The sequence below is a fragment of the Tenrec ecaudatus genome, chromosome 2, assembly GCF_050624435.1.
Source record: "Tenrec ecaudatus isolate mTenEca1 chromosome 2, mTenEca1.hap1, whole genome shotgun sequence".
NCBI classification, from domain to species: domain Eukaryota; kingdom Metazoa; phylum Chordata; class Mammalia; order Afrosoricida; family Tenrecidae; genus Tenrec; species Tenrec ecaudatus.
The window spans coordinates 26,332,068-26,351,212 of NC_134531.1; positions in this window are offsets into that span (position 1 = coordinate 26,332,068).

A 19,145-nucleotide genomic window follows, 5' to 3' on the forward strand; every position below is an offset into this window, starting at 1 on the left:
CCACGAAGAATCCTAACCGAGTCAAGTTGACATGAAATCTAACTATCACAAGTAAGGCCTTTTAAGCATGAAAAGAAAAAAGGACCTAGAAATATTTAATTACAAAATACTTTCAAGTAGCTCATACTATTGATTTGTTTCCTCACCATCTCTTTTCCTTTACTTTGAAAGCTCTATTTTTAGTTTATTTAGGATGATCAAAGAAAATGAATATAATTTAAATGCAGCAATTAAAATTTGTCATATATCTTAATGCTCCCCGAAATTTCTTTCCAAAGAAAATACATCATTGTATAAAATGACACATATTAAAACATATGAATAAATAGACACATTCATTATTATTTTTGCCCTCCTCTTACTAGACATACATATTCAAGATGCAAAAAAACAAGGTTTTCATCAAAATCTGCTTTAAAGTTCTCTCTCTAATCTTCTTGTGTGATAGAATATTATATCTAGAAAAAATAATATCATATGTAAAAATTAAGAAATACTATATAGCATACTTTGTCATTCAAAGAAGGGCAACATGGAAAAATAGCATGATAAACCATAAAATTAGAAATAAATGCCAGATGTTTTTATTCAATTTCATGTTACTAGGCTTAGGAAAAGCAACTGTTTATTTAACATATGTATAAATTAAAGGGATGATGTTTACAAAACTCTCAATAAAATTAAATAGGATAGAACATTTGGGAAAATTTAAATCCTGTCTTGAGATAAAGAAACATTATGTGAGAAAATAATTTGGATTTTTGGATCATCTGAAATGAGCCTTTTAAATTTAATATAATATATATAGATCAGTGGTTCTAAAATGAAGTACTTTTGTTGTAAGTGAAAATAATTACACCTGCCTACAATATACTAATCTGAATTATTTGGCTTGACGGGAAGCCAGCAATCATGTATCAAGGTTGTAAATGCCTAACGTAGTATCTTGTGTATTGGTAAATTCAAATTTATAATAATTCCTATTACTTTATTAGTTATATTTAAAGTATCTATTGAAGATTTTGAAATGAAACTTTTGTTATTATATGCTCACTATTAAATATTACTGTTCTATATTTAGAACTTAAGTGATAATGCAAGGTTGGTTTCTATACATAAAGTCACTATTAGATTCTCTTAATGTATGAACTCTTTGTATTATAGTTTATGACATGATTAACAACTGTTTTATTGTATTTCAATTCATTCTTATATTATTCATTAATGGAAATAGTATATTATGTGTGTGTTTTATGTCTGTTTTAGTTTTCAAACTTTCTCTATAGCAGAAACAGGACTATTCTGAGTCCAGTGGTAAAAACTCACAATGAGAGAAAACAGATTATACTAATCAATGACAGGAATAAAATTAGTGCTTCCTTTTTGTCAGGGTTAATTTTACATGTGAAATTTGGTAGGCTATTATTCTCAATAGTATAGTAGGCCTGGGACTTATTATTCACTGCCTAGGATCAGTGTGGATGTCATAAGAGACTCAGAAACTTTCCCTTAATCATAGAGTAGCTAAAGAAAAATGAAGAAAGGATGAAATCTTAGAGCTGAATAGAAAATTTCTAAAAGCAGCTTGATAAGACAGTCAAATATTATAATAAAATGTGTAAAGACATACAATTAGAAAAACAAAAGAAAATAACACACTCAGTATATTTGAAACTGAAAGAACACAATCCTTTGGTTGTAATAATTAAAAATTCTATGGTGAAAAATGTTAAATGATAAGGAAACATCAAGAGAAGATGGAAGACATATAAACTCTCTGTACCAAAAAGAACTGGTTGACAGCCCACCATTTCAAGAAATAGCATATGAACCAGAATTAATGTTACTGAAGGAAGAAGTTCAAGCTGCACTGAAAGTATTAGCAAAAATCAAGGTTCCAGCAATTGATGGAACATTAATTGAAATGTTTCAATAAGCTGATGAAGCACTGGAAACCTCACTCAGGTGTGTGAGGAAATTTGGAAGGTATTTACTTGACCCACTGACTGGAAGGGATCAATATTTGAACTCATTCCAAAGAAAGGTGACCCAACAGAATGTTCACACACAATATATAATAATATTATTGATATTATAAAAGAGTAATATTTTCTGAGGATCATCCAACAATGATTGCAGCAGTACAGTGATGGGGAACTTCCATAACTTCAGGCTGCTTTTTGAAGATGTATGGAACATGGGATATCATTCCTGATGCATGGTGTACCTTGGCACAAAGCAGATAATACCAGAAACATGTCTGCTAGTGTTTTATTAACTATGCCAAGACATTTGACTGTGTGGGTCATAGCAACATATGGATAACCTTGAGAAGAGTAAGAATTTCAGAACACTTCATTGTGTTCATGAAGAACTTCGGCATTGATCAAGAGGCAACTCAGGAAACAGAACAAGGGAATACTGCATGGTTTAAAATCAAGAAAAGTGGGCATTAAGTTTGTATCCTTTCACCATACTTGTTCAATATATGTGCTGAACAAATAGACAAACTGGCTTATATGAAGAAGAATGTTGCATGAGCATTGGAGGGAGATTTCTTAACAACCTTTGATACACAGATGACACCTCATTTACTACAAGTAAATAGAATTTGAAACACTTGGTGATGAACATCAAGGATTGTAGCCTTCAGTATGAATTAAAACTTAATTTAAGGAAGACCCAAAGCCTCACAACTGGATCAATAGGTAGCATCATGATAAGTGGAGAAAAGTTAGAAGGTTTCAAGGGTTTTTTCTTGGTTCCACAATCAATGATCCTGGAAGCAAAAATCAAGAGATCAAAATATGTGTGAAATTAGGAAAAATTTAGTATATTGAAAAGATGCTACTTTGAAGACAAAGATATGCTTCACCCTTGCCATGGTGTTTTTAATTGCCTCATATGCAAGTGAAAGTTGAACTTTGAACAAGGAAGACTGAAGAATAGATTCCTTTGAATTGTGCTACTGGAGAAGGACCATGAACTGCTAAAAGGACAAACCAATCTGTGGTCTTGAAAGAAGTACAGCCAGAGTGCTCCTTAGAAGCAAGGATGGCAAGACTTTGACTTAAATACTTTGGACCTATTGTCAGGAGAGACCAGTTCTTGGAGAAGACATCAGACTTGGTGAAGTTGTGGTGAAAAAGAAGGCCCTCAATGAGCTGGATTGATACCGCAGCTGCAACAATGGACTTAGGCACAGAAACATTGTAAAGATGGTCAGGACTGCAGTGTTTCATTCTGTTATTTATAGGGTTGTTGTGGGTTGTAACCAACTTGATGGCACCTAACAGCAACGGCTATCAAGTTGATTCTCTTAACAGACCTCTACGAAAGGATAGAACTGTCCTGAGACCATACCTCTTCATGGAACATGTGGTTTCAACCTGTTGACTTTCTGATTAGTAGTCCTGTTGGACTGATTTTTGTTGTTTTTGTTAGGTCCATTTCGCTGGTTCCAATGAAGAGTGACCCTATGCACATGGAGTAATTCTCTACAACACACACACCGGCACTTGTATTTCAGTTTGTCACAGTGGGTTGACTTATGGGTTGCTGTGATGCCAAAAGATGTGTCCCTGAAATTTCAAATACCAGAAGGATGATGCAAAGTGCACTGGTTTCATCAGGGCTTCCAGACATAGACTAGACTCGGAAGAAGGAATAATCTCTCCACTTCTGAGTAATTAGCCACTAAACACTGTGTGGATCACCTAGACACATTGCCAGATACTGAAGTCCTACTGAATAGAAACAAAAGACTGGGGGAGAGAATGTCATGAGATGGCTCCCTCGAGATGAAAAGCTCTAGGAATGTGACTGAATTAGAGCTATCTTCTCAAAGTAGACGGGACCCGAATGATGCGCATAGAGTAATTGTGTGAGGAAAGCCTTGGAGACCTTCACTCGCTGATGATGCCTGATTCAACATGAGAAGAAATAGCTGCAAAGAACCATTAGTAATTGAAACATAGAATATGCAAGTGTGGGTGTAGAGAAATTGGAAGTTGCAAAACAAATGGCATGCATAGAGATCTATAATGTTGGAAATAGTGAGCTGAAATAGGCTGGTATTGGACATATTGAATCAAAACAAATGTATGATTTAGTATATTAGCAATGACAGATTCAAAAGGAATGGTGTTGGACTTATCATCAAAAATGACATTTCAAGATCTATCTTCAAGTACAATGTTGTCTGTGTTAGTAGTACAATACGTATCTGTATACAAAGAAATCCAACCAATACAATTATTATTCAAATATATGCACCAACCACATAGATTAGTGTTGAAGAATTATATCAATGTCTTCACTCTGAAATTGATAAAATGTACAATGTGCACTGATAATTACTGGCTATTAGAAAGCAAAAGTTGGAAGCAACGACTAAGACTAAGGAACAGTATGTTGGGCCACGTCTTCATGCAAATTGCTCGTACCTTAGGGTTCTGCTCATACCTGGCCTCTTATGTAGCACTTCCACTTAATAAGGGAGTGCTTCTGTGCATGTCTATATTTATGACTCTGCAGGTCAGACAGCATCTAATTCGTGATGAACTGCTCAGACTACATGAGTCTTGGTAACCCATGATGAGGTATTCAGTCTCCATTAAGGTCCAATAAGAGGTTCAAAGCAGTTTTTCTAAAAGGGAGCAGTTGTCTGCAGAGAATTGTAGAATTTTGCTCCCAAATCCTAAAAGATTACACTGTGATGTCCCATTAGGGGCCTATCAAAGACTCCAAACTTCATAGCGACTTGCCACTGACTCCGCAAGCACATTGGACCAGAGGGGTCATGTGGCCCAAGTGGCAGCACACAGCAGCTTCCACAGCAGCCTGAACCTATGGAAGCTCCTTTTCTGATTCTGCCCCCACTCACAGCTGGCAGCATTTTTAGTCGCTTTATAGAAAGTGTGGATTAGCACACGCAAATAAAGGCTATGTTGCCTCCCAAATCCAGAGGCCCACCAGATGTTGTATCTCCTTTCTAGTTGGGGGAAGGGCCAGATATCTTTCACTTTTGTAGGGATATCTTGACACACACCACACCACTGCACCCCTAAAAATTACATTTAGGTGGAAGACTATGGTTAATTTTCTACCTCTAAATTACCAATTTCCACCCTATAGTTTTATTAATACGTCTAAAGTTTAAAGTCATTGATACTTCTTACTTACTAGTTATAATCAGCATAATTTCATCAATGTAACACACCAATGCGACACATTTTGGAAGGGAAAGGATACCAAGGTCTCTTTAGAAAACATTATGATACAGTCCTGGAGCATTGACATGACTCTGAGGGAATGTTGTGAAGGTGTATTATTGTCCTTGCCAGCTGAAGGTAAACTGCTTATGGTGATGCTTTGCAGCCTGAATTAAGAAAGGGTTTGAGTCAGATCAATAGCTACATGCCAGGTACCAGGAGAGGTATTAATTTGCTCAAGCAATGAAACCCCATCTGGAACAGAAGATGCAATTGGAGTCATCACTTGGTTGAGATTATGTTTATCTACTATCATTATACAGGATCCAACTGATTTTGACATAAGCTAAATAGGTAAGCTTAATGGGGATATGGTGGGAATCATCACCTCTGTGTGCTTCAGTCCTTGATAGTGGTACTAATCTCTGAAATTACTCCACTAATGTAGTACTGCTTTTGGTTTAATATTTGCCTATGCAGAGGCAGTTCTATTTTCTTCCACTTGGCTTTTCCTTTCATAATAGCCCTTATCCCATATTTCAGGAATGCAATGGGGGGGGTGGTCTGTTAGTTGCTGAGTATGTCTATTCCAGTAATACATTCTGGAACTGGGAAAATACTACAGAATGAGCACAGAGACCTATTGAACCCACTGTGAGATGGACCTACATGAAAGACTACTAGTAAATTGACCTCCATATGCTCGCACGCTGATGGGTTAGCCTCCAACATATTTGGGGCTTCTGGGATTAATGGGGATTGAGAGTCAATACCCCACAATCCCTATAAAGTCTGATTATTTCCTTTACCCCAATGATCACTCTGGTGAAGGTCACACATACCCTTGAGGAAGACTAGGTAAAAGATAGCAGTATATACCTCTGGTGGTCTCGTGGGGTCCTATCTCAAAGGGATTCAACCTCATTGTCCTTCCAGGGACTTTCTGTCTGTAAAGTGGCTCAACAGTTGGAACTAATTGAAGGTCATGACTCTCTAATTTGGTAATTCAATGAGACTGTAGTTACAGAATTTTATGTGCTTCTATATCTAGTGCTTCCTATCTATTTCATGCCTAGGGACACCCTGCCCAATAATCAAAGGCCCATATGATCAGGCTATTCTGATTAGTACTTGAAATCTGCTGTCCATGAAGGTAACCACACTAACCTTGTTTCTGTTGATTGACTGCTGCCCCTTGACCCATAACCACATGGGGCACGAACAGCCCCATTAAAGGCAAATATCTTAATTTACTTGTCAATCCTAGCTTTCATCAAATATTAAGCACAGTAGTCTTCAGAGATATTGGCGCTCCCCTTACAAATTTATTTATTACTGATTTGTTATAGGGTGTGTCCTAGGAGAACTCTTTTGTGGGTCTATGAGCTTGTCCTGGTAAATCCACTCTAATATGACAATTTCAGTAAGCCTCTTTTACAGTATACCCAAGCAAGTCTTGTACTTCAGCTTGACTTAGTGTAGACCATCTTGGAACCCATACGTCAGCAAACCAACTAAATAAACTATTCGATTTTCTCATGATCTCTCTAACTGAAACACTGAATAAATCATCTGTAGTTAGTTGTCTTATGTGGATAAACTCAGACTAATCCAAACTAATGGTCCTTGTACCACTAACCCACACATTTAATTACCATTTTTACACATATTCTTCAGGATTCTGTCTGTAAATATCAGAAAACTCTATGTATTTTTTAGGAGTATAGCACACTCCTTCCTGGGTCACCATGTAGACTTTACCTTTGGAGTCTTACTGTGACTTTCGTCCAGTTAAAGATCTAGAGGAAATAATGGATGAGGAGGGTTTTTCCCTCTTAGAGAGAACCCTGATTACAAGCACCATTTTAAAACCAGTTTGTCAAATTCAACCAAAAATGAGATATCTTGCCTGCTGAAAAGGTTTGAACTGATTGAATCCCACCACTGATCCCAGATATCATGCATCCACAGTTGAGCTAATCTTCTCAAGGCCAGCATGCATAGAAGGGATAATGCTTTGGGACTTCAAGTCACGGATTAACACAGGAGCATCCATACCTAAAGTGACAGAGCCTAGATTCTCCTTTCTTTAGGGCCAATTAGACCTGAGAACCGACTTAGAAAACTCAACCTTGTGATTGTATTTCTTTGCAACCACTCCAAGTACCAAAGGGGAGAAGGTGGGTTCTCTAGAGAAGGAAAACCAATGAAGCTTTGTGTTGTTATTAGTGAATTATGAAATAAAAAAATCCACATTTTCAAAGAAATGTGACTATTCTCGTCAGGGGCCATCAAGTGGGTTCCAATAGCAGAGACTCTCTGAACAACAGAAGGAAACACTGTGCCATCCTCGCAATTGTTCCTGTGCTTGAGCCAATTGTAGCCACTGTGTCCATCCATCTCATTGAGGGCATTCCTCATCTTCACTGCCCCTCCACTTTACCTAGCATAATGCCCCATCCAGAAGACAGGTCTCTCCTGAAAAAAAATGGCCAAGATATATATGATAAGATCCTGTCATCCATGTCTCTAAGGAGAACTCTGGCTGTACTTCTTCCAAAACAGACTAATTTTTCCTTTAAGCAGTTTATGACACTTTCAATATATTCCTCTCCAGCACCACAATTTAAATGCATCAACTATTCTTTTGTGTTCCTTGTTCAATGGCAATATATCAACTTTCACATATGAATGAGGCAATTGAAAATACTATGGCTTGAGTCAGGTTCAATTTATTCCTCAAAGTAATACCCTGGCTTTTTCAATAGAAAAAAAGAGGTCCTTTGTAACAAATGTACCTAGTGCAATATTCCTTTGATCTCATGACTGCTATTCCATAAGCCTTGATTATGGATTTAAGTAAGCAAAATTCTTGACAGCTTGAACTTGTCTGTAGAAAACTTCATGTTTGTGTATAGAAAGATATTTGCATCAGGAAATCATTTTCAAAGTTGTAGAAGTAGCTAAGTTCAGCCTGGTCCAAGTCAGGCTTTTCTGGACTCAGGGAGCTGTGGACATTATTGAGCAGATATCATGATAATGAAACAGAGGGGGACACAGGCTGGTGGATACCAAGGTAAATCAATCAATCATGGGTAGTCCTCTGTTGGCTCTTGGAATTGGCAGGTGATGCGAAAGGAGATATAGACACCAGATGCAAGTTCGAGCTTTAGCAAAAGGTGAAAGACCACAGAGAATTTGCCTTTGCTCGATCTATCTCTTATACAAGAGTTCATATCCCCAGGAAGTTATCATCAGACTGTGACCAAATTGATAGGTTGGACACCCCCCCCCCCAGTAGGATTGTCTAATTGACATGATTTCTAGTAATCATACCACCTAACAACCACTATGTAATATAATATAATTATTGCCATGCTGTGGTCTGAGCTGAGTAGCCAATAAGTTGAAAGGAGAGTTTCCTTGGGTGTATGGCCCAATTGTGATATATATGAATATATATATTCATGTTCCACCAAGAATCTAAATTTTCTGTCAACTTTGTTGTTTGTTCTCTGGTTTGGGGGATGTAACCTGAAAGAGACTGGCTTGCAGCCCGATCTGCAGATTTTATGTTTGGTCAACCTCTGCCATCACAAAAGCCAACAGAAACTATCAGCTGGCTGTCTGGCTCAAGAGTTTAGACTCAATAGTCCCCAGAATTACGTGAGTTGTTTCCTTGAATTGAATGTGTACATGTGCATAAATATTAGAATAAAACATACCGAATGTGCAACTTCTGTCCTCTAACACGTCTAAAAGATTTCTTATGACCTGTTCTCATTTCTTACAGCTCGCTCTCATTAAGTCATCGCTGACTCATCACCTACTCACTCATGGCCAGCGAGTTGACTCTGATCAATGGGAAACCTACTTCATCACCAGAGCTTCATATAGGAGTTTTTAAAGTTTCTTCAAATATTTTTTTCTGAGACCTATTAAATATAAGCATGAGTGAATCCTCTACTTTTCCCAGTGTTGGAAAGGATATAATGTTTTCAAACCTTTTTGCTCTCCATGTATCCTATTTTACCTAACTATATCAGTGGAGTGAATTGACTCGAGGGCTATCTATGATTTTCTGATTGTGATTACAAGTATAAGTTTATGCAGGTGAATTGAGGCTCTGAGCAAGTGTTCTGCAAATACAAGGAAGAAATATTTGGATTTTATTGGCAATTAAATGTAAGAATCTAATTGTGTTTGTTGCTATCTTTCTTTATGGGTATGTAAATGTCTTCAGGAATAGTGTTAGTATAATAAAAACAAAGTTGGCACTTCAAATCCAGTAGCAGTCCCTTTGGAGTAAGATGAGGCTTTTGTTTCTGTAAAGAATTGCAGCCTCAGAAATCCAAAAGGGCAATTCTTCTCTGTCCCTATAGGGTTGCTATGAATGGAATTTTCTCTATCGAATGGTTTGGTTTTGGTTTTATGTCCACATTGTTTTGGGTTAATTCTTCTTCTTTTTTCCACTTTTTAAAAGAAACTGAGACAAACCCTTGCTTCTAACTAGGCATAAGTAACTATGTAAAATATTCCTGAGTTTTAAACAAACCTAGGAAAACTGTGCTTAATCCATCATCCCACACCCAAATGGAAACACAAAAGATATCTAATGTGGTACTATGGACTTACAAATAAAACTGAGGCACTCTTTGCAGCCCACTCTAGCAATGCCCCCGGAAAGTTGAGATAATTGAATTAAATTATTAAATTATATTACTTTAAAAATATTATTTTTGATAACAAATCTTAACCAATGGTGTTTGTGTTCAAAATTGCATATACAGAGGAAACAAAATTCAAATGTGCTCATGTTTGGCCATCATATTCTCATCAATCTTCCCCTCTTCTGCAGTAGCCTAAGAGTAAGAATTGCCTATGTAATAGTTGTTTTTATTTTCTTGTTTTCTTTTGGTGTCTGCAACAATTCTGATAGAGGTGAAATGCAACAACATGTCCCATGAGAGTGCTTATGGCCCGCTGTTTGCATGTCCTAGCAGTGTGGTGGAATGCGTGCTGAGCTGCTAACCACAAGGTCAGAAGTTGGAACCCACCAGCAGCTCCATAGGGCGCTACATGGCTTTCTACTCCTTGAAACCCACAGGGCAGATCTGTGATTTGCTATGAGTCTGAATCAACTCCATGGCCATGAGTTTGTTTAGAATTGTATGCCACAGTGATCTCCAAGATGGTTCAGAAAATTGAAGGTTCACCTTTTCCAGTATGCAAGCAGCAAAAACAACAACGCAACGGGAGTTAACTTATAACTTCAGGGAATTATATTAAGTCCAGTAATAGCCAGGGATCTAAAAAGCTGTCTGTGTAAGTGTAAATAACCATTAAAAATATCAAAAACACCAATACTTAATAGAACAAAGGTACAACACACTCACCTCTTCATTGCCTGTAACCCTTTCTTTTCAAACTTATTAACTCATTTCCATCTCAGTATTCTATGACCTATCTTACATGGCTGCCTGTATTTCTCTGTTTTTCCAACAAGTGGGCTTTGCTTTGATGACAGGAGATAGAGAACATTTGTGCATCTAGATATATTAGTTATAAACATTTTTAATCACACTAATTCCTCTTTACAGTTGCTAATCTATATCTAAGTGTCTCATCTGTTCCTATTCTGACACAGCTGCTGCTGACCAAAAAAACAAAAAAAAAAAGATTTGCATTCTGCATTAACTAAACTGAACTCGGAATGTTAACTAACGTGATCATTGCCTTTCTTTCACATAACGATCCTCCCATAACCATTGTGACTATGCAAATCTCTTCCAAGAGGAATGGTCATAAGTCACAGACACACACAGACTTCACGTTGTAGCTGATTTAGGCTGTTTTCAGAGTCAGTTGGCATAATAAGGAAATATTGGAAAAATATGGTTTTTTTTCATGCTGTTAAAATTCAAAAGCAGAGAAAAGCATGCTTCTTTTTACAGCAAACTGCCTCCCAATAGGTAGTTGTATATGTTTGGCCCATTATTAAAATCACTCCCTCAATTGTCACGATATAAACCAATATCTGTGTGTCTACAGAACTCTTCTTAAAATTTTTTTGCCTGCTATTGTGGTCTTTGTGTCATCTTACCAACCAGTGGTTCTTCCAGTTTTCATTCCCATCTTCTTCAATGTTTTCTTCTACATCATTTACTAACCACAAAGTAAAATATGTTTTTCTATGCATACATTTTGAAGGTCCAGAATGCAACACTCATGTAATTGTATTTGATTAGAGCAATGCCTTGAAGCTTATGTGCATTTCAGAAATATGTTTCCTAAAAGAAAGCACAAAGTGGCAGCCATAGCGTCGATGCTGGCTCGCAGTAAAGCTCCCGGGGTTTCAGAGACTGACTGTTCATGGGAGTCCAAAGCCCAGTCTTTCTCCCCAGAAGCTGCGGGCGGTTTCACACTGATGACCATGCAGATCTTAGCCTTCACCCCCGGGACTTCTCAAAAGAAAACAAAACACACAGAAATTGTGAATCAGTGAAGCCTGAAAATGGGAAACACAGTTGAATACTCAGAATAAAGAATTGATGATTGGGTCCATTAAACGTATGAGGCAGATTAAAGAGAAAAATGAAATACTTTGTGCAGAAGAAAATAATCTTCTGGACTCTAGAGCAGTGGTTCTCAAGCTTCCTAATGCCGCAACTCTTTAATAAAGTTCCTCATGTTGTGGTGAGCCCCCCGACCATAAAATTATTTTCATTGCTGCTTCATAACTGCCATTTTGCTACTGTTATGGTTCAGGCAATCCCTGTGAAATGGTCTTAACCCACAGGTTGAGAACCACTGCCTAGAGGGTAAAGATGACTCTCATTTATTTGATACATGAAAGGAAAATCATAAAAGTCAAATCTCATAAATAATGCCAAATAATTATTTGTTAATTTTTATCATAACCTTAAGTGTGTACACATGCTATAATGGATCTATATGTTACTGTGTGGCTATGGTGCATAAGCAACCATCACAAATAATATGACTACTGCAGGGCTTCCAAACTGCGAACATATGTACTTGTTATATATTTATGTATGTAGATATATACACACATAATATTTTATATAATATTTTACATATATAAGGATTAAGGAGCGCTGGTGGTGTACTGGTTTCATTGGTCTGCTAATGACAAGGTCTACAGTTTGAGACCACCAGCTGTTCCAAAGAACAGAGGCAAGCTTTCTACTCCCAAAAAGAGTTACAGTCTTGGAAACCAACAGGGACAGGTCTACTCTGTCCTACAGCATCACTGTAAGTTGCCATTAATTTCCATGGTAGTAGGTTTGGTTTATTTACTAACAGACAAGGAAAACTATTTATAATTTCAAAATATTTTGAAAGGGCATATTGGTTCTCCAATGTTTAATTTAAATATCATAATGATTTATAAGAAAGATGATAGGTGTTAATCTACTCCTTATTGTGTATATAATTTTAAATTATTTTAAATACCCCCATAAAGTATTTAAATAATTGCCTTGAGGTTAATGACATTTGTAATACATGGTTTTCCTATTTATGAGAAAAATGCTGAAAACAAATATTATTTGTGATGTTGGGAATGGCAATAATGATGATGTAATTATTGTTAGTAAAATATGAGGCTTTCTATTCCAGTGAGGATCTGGAGTGTTGGAAACCCAAAGGGAAGTTCTAGTCTGGCGAATCACTTTGCTGAGTCAGAGTAAGAATTATCTCAGTAGCATCGAGTTTAGTTTTTTGAAGTATACTACTGAAGTATATAAAATTAATTGTCCTACAACCCTATAAGACATTTAATGAGTAACATTTAAAGTAAACACATTAAAATCCCTAAAGGCAGTTTGCAACTTAACTTCTAAGAAAACGGTTACAATGTCTAAGAGAAGTTATGGTTCATGTGAACAATCATTATGTTTGAAGTTAAAATTCTTTGACAAAAGGAGGCATACACATAGAGTTTTTGAAATGAGATATACTTTCCTGTATTTTAATGTTTCAGCCCTCCTGCCAACTGCTAAAAGTCATAAGACTTTCATGGGAAGTGAGTCAGTAGGTTTTAGTAGCATAATTGAGTTGAAGAGACTCACCGAACTTATATGTGAAAAAATAGAAATTCAGAAAGGTGGTTCATTTTCACCAAAGAGTGTTATGAGACTTTGTTATGCTCTGTCCTATAGAAAAATGTCAATGGTAAAGAATAAATTAATCAGAACAGGAACTATGTAAAACTGAACCATATACTTTTTTTAAGTTGACTATAGTACCTCGAGGCATCCTGGTGGCATAGTGAGGACATGGTAGAATGCTAGCTGCAAGGTCCACAGTCTGAAACAACCAGGTGGTCCTCGGGAGAAAGACAGGCTTTCCACTCCTGTCATATGTTACATTCTCGGAAACTCACAGAGACAGTTCCATCCTTTCTATTTGTTAGCATCAACACCACGGTAGTGAGTACAGTGCAGTGAACTGTCCATCTCACCACCACTGAGTCAATTCTGACTCACAGCAGTCATTAAGGACAGAGTAAAAATCCCATGTGGGTTTCTGATACTGTACATCTTTACAAGGTGAGAAAACCTCATCTTCATCCCTTGGAGCAGCTAGTAGGTTTGAACTGCTGACCTTGTGATGTGCAGCCCAACTTCTAACTCACTACATCACCAAAACTACCCATAGGCACCAAGATATGGTTCACCTTGGGAAAATAGAGGCCCTCTCTAATGTCTTTTCACTACACAAAGGAGACAGAGACTTCAAATTCACCCTAAACCAAGATGACTAACACAAGGCAGATGTCAGACATGAATCTTTACCCTCTTCTGACACCAACTCTGACTCCCACATCCTTCTATTAGTCTGCTGGGTTTGACAATGCATTGCCAAGGATACCCAAAACTCACAAACAATACTCACGATGAAGGGGGTTTATTAGGGACATTCATGACAAGCCAAGAAGACTTTCTAGAGCACAGTAGACTGGACCCTGTGAGGCTCCACGACTGTAGCTCTTCATGAGGAAGAAAACCCCACCTTTCTCCCACAGAAAAGCTGGTGGTTCTAAACTCCCAGCCGGTGATTACCAGCCCAACGAGGAACCACCACAGAGCCACCTTGTTTTTGGTTTTATGAGGGACATGACCTGGTTGCCACGAGCCAAGATCAGAAAGCATGAAGGAGATAGACTTTGGTTCACAGCAACACCGCTCCTCAGCCAGCAGTGAAGTCTCTCTTTCTGGACCTCAGCTGGTAGATGCCTTGGCATCGGCCTCTTTGGGCCATGAAGCCCACATGCTGTTCTGCCTCACATTTCAAAGTCGCAGTACTGCTTCTTTGCTCGGTCTCATGGTCTCCTGGCTTTGGCGTCTGGTCTCACTATGACAAGACATCAGCTACTTTAGGCAGGAATTTTCAGTGTGCTCTCTGGTGACTCTTCTTTTCCATGATCCATGGAATTCTCTCTCTCTCTCTACTTCTGAAATCTCTCTCTTATAGACAGGACAATAGCAACTGGAGCTGACCAGACTTTGTATTCATGTTTCACACGCCCTGTTTGCACAGCTGCACCCAGGCATTTGATGCAAGTGATAGAGACATGGTGTGTTAGTCTGGGTAGACTAGAGAAACAAATCCATAGAAACTTATATGTGTATAAGGGAGAGTTTTATGTAAAGGGTAAAAGCATCTCAACCCAGTCCAGTCCAGTCCAAGCCCAGTCTAGTCCGAAAGTAGCCCATATGTCTGATACCAATCTATAAGGTCCTCTTCAGAGCACAAAACACATGCAAAGACACCAAATGCAGGATGATCACAGGCCAGTGGGTGGAAAGTCTTTGGATCCAGTGGCGATGTAAGTGTCTCTGGAACAGGTCTCTATGTGACTTCTCTGCCTTCAGAGACTTTGTTGCATCAGGGTAGGTCCATGTGGCTGCTTCAGCTCAGGGCACTAGTGTAGTTCCATGTGTCTTGTCAGCTGCAATGTCTCCCAGGGAGTGAGAAGAGAGAGAGAGAGAGAGGTGTCTCCCACCTCCAAGGAATAAATGCCAGATTTCCCAGAATTCTCAGGAGAAAGCCATGCCCACACAGAGGACTCATTGGCTGGGATCCAATTGACAGACTAGACTCCACCGCTTCACTCTTAATCCTATGAAGTCTCAGATTGACACCAGATTATGTAACTACCACATATCGATAAAAGAGGCATATTCAATCCCACTTCAATCCCACAAAACCCTGATTCCATCAATTCACATAATTATAGCAAAGGAAATATAGCTCTAGATCAGTGGGGGAAATACAGGACTTATACATATTGTATTCAAACCGGTGTTTCCCTTATACACTGTCAACACACATCTGTATTCCTCCAATAATTAAAACAAATATGGTTAGCATTAAAAACCAATGCTGACGAATGGTTCCTGTGGGAGTTTTTTTAAAAAATCATTTTATTGGAGGCTTTTACAACTCTTATGACAATCCATACATCCATTGTGTCAAGCACATTTGTAAATATGTTGCCATCATCATTTTCAAAAGATTTTCTTTCTACTTGAGCCCTTGGTTTCAGCAACTCATTTGTTTCCTTCCCTCCCCCACCTGCCTCTTTCATGAACCCTTGATAAATTATAAATTATTATGGGTCCAGTTCTACCTTACAAGTCTGTGTACACTGGTTTCTGTATTTTAATGAAGTTAAGATCTAAAACAAATCAATGAATGCTAGTTAAATGTTTGTTGTTGTTATATACCATTATGTCATTTTCAACTCACTCTCAGGCCCTATTCCGTTCCCACAAAGCAGTTGCTACGATTGAGCCCCCTATTGCAGCCACCGTGCCAATCAAGCTCCATGAATGTCTTTCTCTTTTCCTCTGTCTCTCTGCAGAGCATGATGCCCATTTAAGGGCATGCTCCCTTACCCAAAGTACATGAAATAAGTCTCACTTGCTCACTTTCAAGGTTTATTTATTAATTCTTCTGACAGCCCATACCATAGTCATTCTTCTTTGTCAACACCATAGTTATCTGTTTAAAAGCCATTAACACATAGTACATGAGTACTCAGTGTTAACTTGGTGCACATATCATTTCCAAAATCATAAAAGCAATGCTCTCATCAAATTATAGTGACAATGGAAAACATAATACATTGGGAGAATGGCAAGTATAAATGTGAGATGTCTGAAACCTTGACACATAAGAATAAATTATTTGTGGGTTAAGTGGAATTTTTATCTTGGAAACTTCTTCCAAGCAACTGAACAAAATGCTTTCCTGTTTAAGAAATTCTGACTCACCATGACAATTATTTTAAATGTGTAATTTTACAGACCTCGCTCAAAGTTTAAAAAGGAAGTTATTTTTAGCACAGGGCTAGGTTCCGAAATCCCTGGTGAAGTGGGGAAATCACCATTACTGGAAGCCTTATCTCCGAAATGAGAGGAATATTTCTTGTGTATATTGTAATTGAAATTTATTTGCATATCATTTTATTAGAAAAAATGTATTCTCTGGCCAACTCAATGGTGACTTGAATTTGATCACCAGGTGAAGATTTAGAATGAGAATTTAGATCATGAATGGCAGATAATTAAAAAATAAATTCATACAACATAATTTAAAAGAATACACAGATTATTTTAGAGAAGATGGAACATGCCAAGCATAACATCACCAAAAAACCCATGTACTTTTTATTTTATCATTCAAAATGTTAATTCATGCAAAATAGATTACAGATATGTGCCCCTTATAAAATTTGTCCTACTGAACAGGTAGTTTATATTTAAGTAGTGCATTTAGTTCTCAAAGATGACTTTATATGAATAAGCTCTGTTTCCTAAGTTGATCCATCTTGCTTATAAAATGACCTTTGAAAGCTATGCTATTCCAGGTGATGGAGGGCAAAATACAACTCTTAAGAGAATATTCCTGTTTAGGAATATAGGAGAGAGAAAAATCAGTGGCAAGCTCAAGAAAAGCTGGTGGGCTGTTGAGGGTGAAGCAGATAACAGAGGGCAATGTAGCTTGTCTTCTAAGTGAACAGATTTCCTGTGATTTCTTGGGGTCTGACTGCTACCATTACCAGAAATTTGACCTTATTTATAAACATGTTATTTCCTTGTTTATTGATCTAATTAAATTTAGAAGAGAGCAATATAAAACCATCCCTAATACATTTTTACTGCCTAGAAAGCAAAACCACAGCATATTTATTTCTGCTTTTCAAACTAAACAAAAAGCAAAACTCAAAACAAATGGTGAGCATATTATTATATAATTTAATCATTTCAGTCTCCCTGATATGCTTCTACTCACCTTGTAAAGTTTGTCTTGTTTCCAATTTCATGAGTTTTAGAATTAAATTAATTATATTTATATTTTATTTTATAGTAAGTTGTATTATTTTATTTTTGTTAGTATGATTTCTTTTGTTTTTTCCTTATTTATTTACTTTTTACAAGCTTCTTTCAATTTTACATAATCTTAGTGAAGAGAATGACTAGATATCACAAATTTCTTAGGAAGCTTGATTTGATTTCCTGAAGTCAACCCATTTTAAATAACTTCTACTGAACTGGAAAATTTGGAAGCTTTTTTTTTTTTTGCTCTTCACTTTTGAAATAGGAAAAATAAAATAAAATATTAACAACAAAAGCAAAAATCCTCTCTAACTCCTCAAATCTATTAATTAAACATATTCACCAATTTAAGCAGGATGACTATTCAGATGGAGAAGACTTAACTGAATGTAAAATAAATATTCCTAAGTAAACAGATTGATAATTTGTGTAGTAAAATATCAGTCATTAGTAAAATAAGGATTTTTAAGACAACTAAGATTGATTGCTTCAGATTTATTTTAACCTCAGCACCACTTATTCAAGTTTATGCTATTATGGCATTTTAGATTTGAGGACATCATTATTTGAGAATATCATTTACAAATGTTTATCATAAGGAAAAGAGTTATCATAAATAAGTATTTATTTATTTAAAATAATCCTGGAAACCTTGATGCTTATCTGGGTCACTCTGGTCAAACTGTGAAATAGTCACAGTTTTCTTTGTTTACGTCAGTGATGGCAGAGAGGGAAGGCGCGCTGAATATAGAGTTAAGGTGATCATACTATTACTGAACTGGAAAGTCACCAGCTTACCGCAAGCCCCCTGGGTCACAGTTGCTTCCCTAAATGGCTTTCTAGAGACGTGACTTGCAGCTGCCAGGATGGCCGACATGCTGCACACCATTCTTAGATGTGCTCACTCAATAATCTCTGTGCTGTTGATCCAGTTGCCTTTTAACAATAACAAAACTATATCACATAAGAACAATAACAAAGGAGGCATTGTGCATTAAAATACAGATATAAGCCCTACTCCTCCAGTGGGATTCTGCAGAAGCATATGTAAGTAGCTACAACTTGTGTTCTGAATCATGGGATAGAGATTAAGCAATGCATTAACTGTATGAAAAGCTACAAAATATATCAGTTACATCATACTTGCCACAATTTAATATAGATACCTGGGCTTCCATTTGTGCAAAAGTTCTCATCTACTGACTCCTGCTACTCCCTGTAACTCAACTCATGTTCTCAAAAATATGGCGTCACCTTCAATTTAAGAAGAGTGCGTGATAGCGTGCAGCAAATTGAGAGTTATGCTTCAAGCACTGGCTGTCTAGAATAGAAAGTTTGTAAAGAAAACAAAATAGATGTAACCACAATTCTTAAATTCATTTTCTATATAAAACCAAAGTTTTCAGCATTTCCAAAGAATATACTTTTGTGAAATTGATTTAATGAAGGAAATTCGTTAAGCGCAGAATGGATTTTTACACAGACTAGGAAGTCACAGAAGGTACCACTGGTTGTCAAGACAACACTAGCTTATGATGTTCTACTCATGAATTATCTCTCTACT